Here is a 12471-nt window from a genome sequence, read left to right on the forward strand (position 1 = left end):
TTCTCCTCGAACAGATCTTTGTATCCGGCGGCTCCGCACTACGGGCCAACTCGCTTGGCCATCTGGAGTAGATCGAGAGTTACGCCCCTGGCCATCAGGTCAGGTTTGGAAGCTTAAACTACACGGCCGACATCCGCGGAGACTTGATCTTCGACGGATTCGAGCCCCTGCCGAGTGCGCCGCATGGTCACGATGAGCGTGATTTAGCTCTACCACCGGACAGTGTTCAGGGGATCGCACCGGCAACCGCCCCGACCCTCAATTCGGAGCCAATTGCGCCATCCATGGACGGGTGGATAGACCCCGCCACGGAGGCCGCATTCTCAGCAGCGATTGAGCCGAGTATCGACCTTACCCTTCACGGGAGCCGTGACGCCGAACTGCCGGATTCTTCCCCGGCCACGGACTCCGAACCGCCTGCGCCCGTGCCTGTCGAATCCAACTGTGCGCCGATCATGGAGTTCACCTCCGCGGATATCCTTCAACACTCGCCCTTTGGCGACATACTGAACTCATTAAGGTCTCTCTCCTTGTCAGGAAAGTCCTGGCCGAACTATGGCCGGCCAGATTGGGGTGCGGACGGCGAAGAAATTCGCCGCCCACCCACTTAGTAGCCACTGTCGACGATTTGACCGACATGCTCGCCTTCGACTCCGAAGACATCGACAGTATGGACGACGATGCAGGAGACGAACAGGAGCCACTGCCCACAGGGCACTGGACGCCCACTTCATCATATGATGTATACATGGTGGACACACCCAAAGAAAACGACGACGAGGAACGGAAGGACACAGCGAAGGATCGTTCCCTCGAGAAGCAGTCAAAGCGGCGGCGTAAGCGCCGCTCCAAATCCCGCCTTGGCAGAAACAACAATCATATAAACCCAGTGATAGAGCAGGGTGAGCCAGCGGACGACAAACACGACATTGAACCACCGTCCGACCACGGCAACACGGAGAATCAAACCGAACAACGACTCCGGTGAAGATAACAGTTTGGATGACATCACACCGGACAGGCACCTGGAGCAACAGAATACCCATCAAAGGCTTGTTGCCACTGCGAGGAGTCTAAAAAAGCAGAAGCAAAGGCTCAGGGCTGCACAAGACACACTCAGAATTAGATGGAGCGAAGTACTCAACACTGCAGCAAAGTACGGCGGTAGTCGCCACACAAAGAGCTACCCGAAGCGAAAGCTGCTACCTAAATTCGATGAGGAGGCCTTAGATCCCCCGCAATCAAAAAACAAAACATCCATCCGGTCGGATAGACGACCTCGTGTCCAACATAGAGCGGCAAACGACGCCGCACACAAGCCAGTACGCGATCCACGTGAGGGCTCGCATCAAAAGGACGGTGCAACCAGATCCATCTACGGGCCAAGTAAGCGCGCTCCAGCACGCAATGCAACACAACAAAAATCCGAACACCACGGTACACCCAAATACAGGGGTGCCGCACACCCCCTATGTTTCACCGATGAGGTGTTGGACCATGAATTTCCAGAGGGATTCAAACCCGTAAACATAGAGGCGTACGACGGAACGACAGACCCTGGGGTCTGGATTGAGGACTACATCCTCCATATCCACATGGCTCGAGGAGACGATCTCCAGGCCATCAAGTACTTACCCCTCAAGCTCAAAGGGCCAGCTCGGCACTAGCTTAAAAGCCTCCCCGAAAACTCCATTGGAAGCTGGGAAGAGCTAAGACGCTTTTCGGGCAAATTTTCAGGGGACCTATGTCCGACCACAGGATGCAGACGATTTAAGTCATATAACTCAACAGCCCGGAGAGTCAGCCCGAAAGCTTTGGAACAGGTTTCTCACTAAAAAGAACCAAATAGTCGACTGTCCGAATGCCGAAGCCTTAGCAGCTTTCAAGCACAGCGTTCAAGACGAATGGCTTGCCAGACACCTCGGCCAAGAAAAGCCGAGAACAATGGCAGCATTAACAAGCCTCATGACCCGCTTTTGCGCAGGCAAGGACAGCTGGTTAGCCCGATGCAGCACTAGTGACCCAAGTACATCCGAAGTCAGGGACGGAAACGGGAAGCCACGACGCAGCAAAAACAAGCGCCGGAATAAAGAAGACAGCCCGAAGAGCACGGCGGTAAACGCCGGATTCATAAGCTCTCGGCCAGGTCAGCAAAAGCTGCCCTCTAAAGGCAACAGAGACGAACTGTCCAGCCTGAACAAGATTCTGGACAAAATATGTCAGATCCACAGCACCCTCGATAAACCTGCAAATCATACCCATAGAGAATGTTGGGTCTTCAAGCAGTCCGGCAAGCTCAACGCCGAACACAAGGGGTAGGATACACCAAGCGAAGACGAGGATGAGCCTCGCAAGCAAAGCAATGGGGAACAGAAGAAATTCCCACCAGAAGTCAAAACAGTAAACGTGTTACACGTGATGAAGGGGAGAAACAAAGCGGCACTCCTAGAGACACATGCCCCAGGGCCTATCACCGTGGAGTTCTGCCACTGGTCGTCCCAACCGATCACCTTTGACCATCGGGATCACTCGTCAAGTATCCGGCATGCAAGATGGGCTGCCTTGGTGTTAGACCCGATAATTGACGGATACCACTTCACACGAGTCCTGATGGACGGCGGCAGTAGTTTAAACGTGATATATCATGACACGGTCCGCGAAATGGGGATAGAACCAACAAAAATCAGCCATAGAAAAACTACCTTTAAAGGAGTAACGCCAGGCCCAGAAGCCCATTGCACGGGCTCCCTGCTACTAGAGGTTATATTCGGCTTTCCCGATAACTTCCGCCGTGAAAAGTCAACCTTCCACATCGCTCCGTTCCAAAGTGGCTATCAAGCACTACTCGGACGTGAAGCTTTCGCTCGCTTTAACGCAATACCACATTACACTTCCCTCATGCTTAAGATGCCCAGTCCATGTGGCATCATTACAGTAAATGGAAATATTGAGCGCTCCTTGCACGCGGAAGACCGTGCGGCTGCCTTGGCAGCCGCACACTAAACAACCTCACCAACTAGAGCATCTGACAGGTCGTTAAGACCACGGACGCGGTTAGACGAGTCCAGTGTAGCAATATATAATTGATACAGGTTTGATGGCTATACCCCTATAACAATACAAGGGGCTCAACGCGTGTAAACAAGTGACAATTAGGCTCAACTTTACTCATCTTGAACTGTACATGGTTTATTTAGTATAACCTACCTTTTGCATGACAACTTTTCAACTAAGTTCCTCTCTTTTACAGATGACCATCGTGCTACACCCGTCCAGGATATGGCACAATGGAGACATAGGCATAGGCGTGCAGCAGGGACCCGTTCCAATGATCTTTTTAGATTAAGACCCTGCATAAACCTTTTTTTACTGTCTCTTGTTGATACACACCCCCCGGATTCTTAGTACAATTGAGAAGGATGCTGACGTATTGGCATGTGGCCACGTCAGAATATTGCACATACATGGACACCAGGGGCTTATTACAAAGGGCACTGTTTAGCCCGGTTTACATCATAAAGACCGAATACCTTAGGGAGTGTTCTGCGTCACGAGTTTGGCCTTATATGCATCAGCTCCGAATCATGTCTTTGGTCAAATGTTGGGTTTGCCCGATGCTACGTCTCGAGCTAGCGTTGGTTTTCCCCGAAGAGGAGGGGGTGATGCAGCACAGTAGCGTAAGTATTTCCCTCAGTTTTTGAGAACCAAGGTATCAATCCAGTAGGAGGTCACGCGCAAGTCCCTTGTACCTGCACAAAACGGTAGCAACTCGCAACCAACGCTTAGGGGTTGTCAATCCCTTCACGGTCACTTACGAGAGTGAGATCTGATAGAGATAATATTTTTGGTATTTTTGGTATAAAGATGCAAAGTAAAAAGTAAAAGAAAAAGAAGTAAAATAAAGTAATGGAGATTGATATGATGAGAATAGACCCGGGGGCCATAGGTTTCACTAGTGGCTTCTCTCAAGAGCATAGATATTCTACGGTGGGTGAACACATTACTGTTGAGCAATTGATAGAATTTAGCATAGTTATGAGGTTATCTAGGTATGATCATGTATATAGGCATCACGTCCGTGACAAGTAGACCGACTCCTGCCTGCATCTACTACTGTTACTCCACTCATCGACCGCTATCCAGCATGCATCTAGAGTATTAAGTTAGAAACAGAGTAACGGCTTAAGCAAGATGACATGATGTAGAGGAATAAATTCATGCAATATGATAAATACCCCATCTTGTTATCCTCGATGGCAACAATACAATACGTGCCTTGCAACTCTTTCTGTCACTGAGTAAGGACACCGCAAGATTGAACCCAAAGCTAAGCACTTCTCCCATTACAAGAACTACCAATCTAGTTGGCTAAACCAAACGGATAATTTGAAGAGACTTGCAAAGATAACTCAATCATACATAAAAGAATTCAGAGAAGATTCAAATATTATTCATAGATAAGTTGGATCATAAACCCACAATTCATCGGTCTCAACAAACACACCGCAAAAAGAAGATTACATTGAATAGATCTCTACGAGAGAGGGGGAGAACATTGTATTGAGATCCAAAAAGAGAGAAGAAGCCATCTAGCTACTAGCTATGGACCCGAAGGTCTGAAGTAAACTACTCACACTTCATCGGAAGGGCTATGGTGTTGATGTAGAAGCCCTCTATGATGGATGCCCTCTCCGGCGGAGCTCCGGAACAGGCCCCAAGGGATCTCGTGGATACAGGAAGTTGCGGCGGTGGAATTAGGTTTTTGGCTCCGTCTTTGGTCTAATGGGGGTACGTAGGTATATATAGGAGGAAGGAGCACGTCGGTGGAGCTCCGAGGGGCCCACGAGGCAGGGGGCGCGCCCAGGGGGGGCACCCTCCACCCTCGTGACCTCCCCGGAAACTTCTTGGAGTAGGGTCCAAGTCTCCTGGATCACGTTCGGTGAGAAGATCACGTTCCCAAAGGTTTCATTCCGTTTGGACTCCGTTTGATATTCTGTTTCCTCGAAATACTGAAATAGGCAAAAAACAGCAATTCCGGGCTGGGCCTCCGGTTAATAGGTTAGTCCCAAAAATAATATAAAAGTGGAAAATAAAGCCCAATATAGTCCAAAACAGTAGATAAAGTAGCATGGAGCAATCAAAAATTATAGATACGTTGGAGACGTATCAGGCATCCCCAAGCTTAATTCCTGCTCGTCCTCGAGTAGGTAAATGATAAAAAGAGAATTTTTGATGCGGAGTGATACTTTGGCATAATTTCAATGTAAATCTTCTTAATCATGGTATGAATATTCAGATCCGAAAGGTTCAAGACAAAAGTTCATATTGACATAAAAATGATAATACTTCAAGCATACTAATCAAACAATTATGTCATCTCAAAATAACATGGCCAAAGGAAGTTCATCCCTACAAAATCATATAGTTAGGCTATGCTTCATTTTCGTCACACAAAGATGTTCCCAACTTCTATACCCCCGATGACAAGCCAAGCAATTGTTTCATACTCAAATAATCTCAAACTTTTTCAACCTTCACGCAATACATGAGCGCGAGCCATGGACATAGCAGTATGGGTGGTATAGAATATGATGATGGGGATTGTGTGGAGAAGACATAAAAGGAGAAAGTCTCACATCAACGAGGCTAATCAATGAGCTATGGAGATGCCCATCAATTGATGTTAATGCAAGGAGTAGGGATTGCCATGCAACGGATGCACTAGAGCTAAGAATGCTCAACAAAAGAAAACTAGTGGGTGTGCATCCAACTTGCTTGCTCATGAAGACCTAGGGCATTTTGAGGAAGCCCATCGTTGGAATATACAAGCCAAGTTCTATAATGAAAAATTCCCACTAGTATGAACAAGACAACTTATGAGACTCACTATATGAAAATCATGGTGCTACTTTGAAGCACAATATATGAGACTCACTACATGAAGAATAAGGTGCTACTTTGAAGCACAAGTGTGGAAAAAGAGATAGTAGCATTGCCCTTTTTATTTTCTCTTTTTTTGGGCCTTTCTTTTTTTTCTTTTTGGCCTTTATCTCTTTCTCTTTTTTTTGATTGGGCAATTCTCTAATAATGATGATCATCACACTTCTATTGATTACAACATAATGATTACAACTCGATACTAGAACAAGATATGACTCTATATGAATGCCTCCGGCGGTGTACCGGGATGGTGCAATGAATCAAGAGTGACATGTATGAAAAATAATGCATGGTGGCTTTGCCACAAATACGATGTCAACTACAAGATCATGCAATGGCAATATGACAAAAGTAAAGCATGTCATGATGATGATGATGATGGAAGTTGCATGGAAATATATCTCGGAATGGCTATGGAAATGCCATGATAGGTAGGTATGGTGGCTGTTTTGAGGAAGATATAGGGAGGTTTATGTGTGAAAGAGCGTATCATATCATGGGGTTTGGATGCACCGGCGAAGTTTGCACCAACTCTCAATGTGAGAAAGGGCAATGCATGGTACCGAAGAGGCTAGCAAATGGCGGAAAGGTAAAAGTGCGTATAATCCATGGACTCAACATTAGTCAAAAGAACTCATATACTTATTGCAAAAATTTAGAAGTCATCAAAAATCAAGTACTACGCGCATGCTCCTAGGGGGATAGATTGGTAGGAAAAGACCATCGCTCATCCCCGACCGCCACTCATAAGGATGCACAAGCCACGTACACTTCATGCTTCAAATTTGTTACACAACTTTAACCATACGTGCATGCTACGGGACTTGCTAACTTCAACACAAGTATTTCTCAAATTCACAAATACTCAACTAGCACGACTATGATATTATCACCTCCATATCTCAAAAAAATTATCAAGCATCAAACTTATCTTAGTATTCAACCCACTAAAAAGAAAGTTTCACATATCTTGAATACCAAGTATATTAACATTAAGCAAATTACCATGCTATTAACAACTCTCAAAATAATCTAAGTGAAGCATGAGAGATCAAGTTTCTTTAAAACAAACCACCACCGTGCTCTAAAAGATCTAAGTGAAGCACTAGAGCAAAAATTATCACGCTCAAAAAGATATAAGTGAAGCACATAGAGTAAACTATCAAGCTCAAAAGATATAAGTGAAGCACATAGAGTATTCTAACAAATTTCAATTCATACATGGCTCTCTCAAAAGGTGTGTACAGAAAGGATGATTGTGGTAGAATAACAAGCAAAGACACAAATAATACAAGACGCTCCAAGCAAAACACATATCATGTGGTGAATAAAAATATAGCTCCAAGTAAATTACCGATGGAAGTGGACGAAAGAGGGGATGCCTTCCGGGGCATCCCCAAGATTTGACTTTTTGGTGTCCTTGGATTATCTTGGGGGTGCCATGGGAATCCCCAAGCTTAGGCTCTTGCCACTCCTTGTTCCATAATCCATCAAAAGAATTCACCCAAAACTTGAAAACTTCACAACACAAAACTCAATAGAAATCTCGTGAGCTCCGTTAGAGAAAGAAAACAAAAGACTAATTTAAGGTACTCTAGTGAAATTGTTCTTTATTTGTATTGGTGTTAAACCTACTGTATTCCAACTTCTCTATGGTTTATAAACTATTTTACTAGCCATAGATTCATCAAAATAAGCAAACAACACACGCAAAACAGAATCTGTCAAAAACAGAACAGTCTGTAGTAATCTGTTACTAACGCAAACTTCTGGAACCCAAAAAATTCTACCAAAATTAGAAGACCTGGGAAATTTGTTTATTGATCAGAATCAATTGGAATCACTATTTTATCACGTTCTGGTGATTTTTGACAATTCGGGCACTGAGCGCAAAGATTCTGGAAATTACAGCAAGATCAAATAACTATCTTCCAAGAAGATCTAATAGGTTTAACTTGGCACAAACACTAATTAAGAGATAAAACCACATCTAAACAGAATCTAGATGGATTATTTATTCCTAAACAAAACAAAAAACAAAAAACACAAAATAAAATTGGGTTGCCTCCCAAGAAGCGCTATCGTTTAACGCCCCTAGCTAGGCATAAAAGTAAGGATAGATCTAGGTATTGCCATCTTTGGTAGGCAATCCATAAGTGGCTCTCATGATAGATTCATATGGTAATTTTATTTTATTTCTAGGAAAGTGTTCCATGCCCTTCTTTAAGGGAAATTGGAATTTAATATTCCATTCCTTCATACCAATAATTGCACCAATCGTTCTAAGGAAAGGTCTACCAAGAATAATAGGACATGAAGGATTGCAATCTATATCAAGAACGATAAAATCTACGGGCACATAATTCCTATTTGCAACAATAAGAACATCATTAATTCTTCCCATAGGCTTTTTAATAGTGGAATCCGCAAGATGCAAGTTTAGAGAGCAATCATCAAAGTCACGGAAATCTAGCAAATCACACAAAGCTTTGGGGATAGTAGAGACACTAGCACCCAAATCACACAAAGCATAAAACTCGTAATTTTTAATTTTAATCTTAATTGTAGGTTCCCACTCATCATGGAGTTTTCTAGGGATAGAAACTTTCAACTCAAGCTTTTCTTCATAAGATTGCATTAAGGCGTCAACAATGTGTTCGGTAAAGGCCTTATTTCGACTATAAGCATGAGGAGAATTTAACACGGATTGCAACAAGGAAATACAATCAATTAAAGAGCAATTTTCATAGTTAAATTCCTGGAGATCCAAAATAGTGGGTTTAGCAATATCTAGATTTTTATTTCTTTCAATCCCTTTTAAATCAGTTTCATCATCAGGATCTAAAAACTCAGAATTCTTAGAACGCCTTCTAGGTAAGGGAAGATCATAATCAGATTCATGAAGATTCATATTGCAAAACAAAGATTTAATAGGGGACACATCAATAACTTTCAGATCTTCATCTTGATTTTCATAGGATTTAGAAGAACATGCTTTAATAAAGGCATCTTTGTAAGCACGCATCCTAGCGGTTCTTTCTTTGCACTCATCAATGGAAATTCTCATGGCTTTGAGAGACTCATTGATATCATGCTTAGGAGGAATAGATCTAAGCTTTAAAGAATCAACCTCAAGAGAAATTCTATCAATGTTCCTAGCCAAATCATCAACTTTAAGCAATTTCTCTTCAAGCAAAGCATTGAAATTCTTTTGCGAATTCATAAATTCTTTAACACTACTCTAAAATTCAGAGGGCATCTTATTAAAATTTCCATAAGAGTTGTTGTAGGAATTTCCATAATTATTAGAAGGATTACTAGGATAAGGCCTAGAATTAAAATTCCCTCTATACGCGTTGTTACCAAAACTATTCCTACCAACAAAATTCACATCCATAGATTCATTATTATTCTCAAGCAAAGTAGATAAAGGCATATTATTGGGATCAGAAGAAACGCTCTTAACAAATAAATTCCTAAGTTCATCCATCTTTTCACTCAAAACATTGATTTCTTCTATAGCATGCACTTTTTTTATTAGTAGATCTTTCAGTATGCCATTGAGAATAATTGACCATAATATTATCTAGGAGTTTAGTAGCATCTCCTAAAGTGATTTCCATAAAAGTGCCTCCCGCGGCCGAATCTAAAAGATTTCTAGAAGCAAAATTCAATCCAGCATAAATTTTTTGTATAATCATCCATAAGTTCAAACCATGAGTAGGACAATTACGTAGCATTAATTTCATTCTCTCCCAAGCTTGTGCAACATGTTCATGATCAAGTTGCTTAAAATTCATAATATCATTCCTAAGAGAGATAATCTTAGCGGGAGGAAAATACTTAGAGATAAAAGCATCTTTGCACTTGTTCCAAGAATCAATACTATTTTTAGGCAAAGATGAAAAGCACGCTTTAGCACGATCTCTAAGCGAAAAAGGAAATAGCTTCAATTTAACGACATCATTATCGACATCCTTTTTCTTTTGCATATCACATAAATCAACAAAGCCATTTAGATGAGTAGCGACATCTTCACTAGGAAGGCCGGCGAATTAATCTTTCATAACAAGATTCAACAAAGCAGTATTGATTTCACAAGATTCAGTATTGGCAAGAGGAGCAATCGGAGTGCTAAGGAAATCATTGTTACTGGTATTGGTGAAGTCACACAATTTGGTAGCATCTTGGGCATCACGACAAGCAAGCAAACTAACACACGAGCAAACAAAAGGCAAAGGGAAAGAGAGGGCGAATAAAACGGCAAGGGTGAAGTGGGGGAGAGGAAAACGAGAGGCAAATGACAAATAATGTAATGCGAGAGATAGAGATTGTGATGGGTACTTGGTATGTTGACTTTTGCGTAGGCTTCCCCGGCAACGGCGCCAGAAATGGCTCGTTGACGGGAGAGTAAATCTTGACTTGACTTGGCGTAGGCCTCCCCGACAACGGCGCCAGAAATGGCTCGTTGACGGAGAGTAAATCTTGACTTGACTTGGCGTAGGCCTCCCCGGCAACGGCGCCAGAAATCCTTCTTGCTACGTCTCGAGCTAATGTTGGTTTTCCCCGAAGAGGAGGGGGTGATGCAGCACAGTAGCGTAAGTATTTCCCTCAGTTTTTGAGAACCAAGGTATCAATCCAGTAGGAGGTCACGCGCAAGTCCCTCGTACATGCACAAAACGGTAGCAACTCGCAACCAACGCTTAGGGGTTGTCAATCCCTTCACGGTCACTTACGAGAGTGAGATCTGATAGAGATAATATTTTTGGTATTTTTGGTATAAAGATGCAAAGTAAAAAGTAAAAGCAAAACAAGTAAAATAAAGTAATGGAGATTGATATGATGAGAATAGACCCGGGGGCCATAGGTTTCACTAGTGGCTTCTCTCAAGAGCATAGATAGTCTACGGTGGGTGAACAAAATTACTGTTGAGCAATTGATAGAATTTAGCATAGTTATGAGGTTATCTAGGTATGATCATGTATATAGGCATCACGTCCGTGACAAGTAGACCGACTCCTGCCTGCATCTACTACTGTTACTCCACTCATCGACCGCTATCCAGCATGCATCTAGAGTATTAAGTTAGAAACAGAGTAACGGCTTAAGCAAGATGACATGATGTAGAGGAATAAATTCATGCAATATGATAAATACCCCATCTTGTTATCCTCGATGGCAACAATACAATACGTGCCTTGCAACTCTTTCTGTCACTGAGTAAGGACACCGCAAGATTGAACCCAAAGCTAAGCACTTCTCCCATTACAAGAACTACCAATCTAGTTGGCTAAACCAAACGGATAATTCGAAGAGACTTGCAAAGATAACTCAATCATACATAAAAGAATTCAGAGAAGATTCAAATATTATTCATAGATAAGTTGGATCATAAACCCACAATTCATCGGTCTCAACAAACACACCGCAAAAAGAAGATTACATCGAATAGATCTCCACGAGAGAGGGGGAGAACATTGTATTGAGATCCAAAAAGAGAGAAGAAGCCATCTAGCTACTAGCTATGGACCTGAAGGTCTGAAGTAAACTACTCACACTTCATCGGAAGGGCTATGGTGTTGATGTAGAAGCCCTCCGTGATGGATGCCCTCTCCGGCGGAGCTCCGGAACAGGCCCCAAGATGGGATCTCGTGGATACAGGAAGTTGCGGCGGTGGAATTAGGTTTTTGGCTCTGTCTTTGGTCTAATGGGGGTACGTAGGTATATATAGGAGGAAGGAGCACGTCGGTGGAGCTCCGAGGGGCCCACGAGGCAGGGGGCGCGCCCAGGGGGGGCACCCTCCACCCTCGTGACCTCCCCGGAAACTTCTTGGAGTAGGGTCCAAGTCTCCTGGATCACGTTCGATGAGAAGATTACGTTCCCGAAGGTTTCATTACGTTTGGACTCCGTTTGATATTCTGTTTCCTTGAAATACTGAAATAGGCAAAAAACACCAATTCTGGGCTGAGCCTCCGGTTAATAGGTTAGTCCCAAAAATAATATAGAAGTGGAAAATAAAGTCCAATATAGTCCAAAACAGTAGATAAAGTAGCATGGAGCAATCAAAAATTATAGATACATTGGAGACGTATCACCCGGCTCCTGTGTTTTGCTGCCTTACGTTCTGCTCTATCGGCTAAGGCGGCACCAGGAGAACTACTGCGATTGTGCCCTGGTTCATCCGGACGAGCACCTCAGTAGAGAAAGCCGAAAACTGACTGTCATGATATAGCATGAGACTGGTCAACCACTCGATGACCTAGTGGAATCTTCGGGATTCCTCCGCCTTAACGAAGGGCCGTTTCCTGGCCAAGCACGTTCGCGCCCCGAATTCGGATGAGCGTGGAGCCACCAGGGGCTATATGGTAGCCCCACTGTCAAACTCCTCTAGCTAAGTGAAAGTGTTAAAGCATTATAGTCCGGTTGCCTAGTTCGCTGCGCTATCACCTCCTTAATGGAGCAAGACGTTGGATCAAGTGTGAACATGCGTCTTCTGCGAGCACCCCCGCATTATATGCGTGGGGGCTGAAG

This window comes from Triticum urartu, chromosome 4, assembly GCF_003073215.2.
Source record: "Triticum urartu cultivar G1812 chromosome 4, Tu2.1, whole genome shotgun sequence".
Lineage (NCBI taxonomy): Eukaryota > Viridiplantae > Streptophyta > Magnoliopsida > Poales > Poaceae > Triticum > Triticum urartu.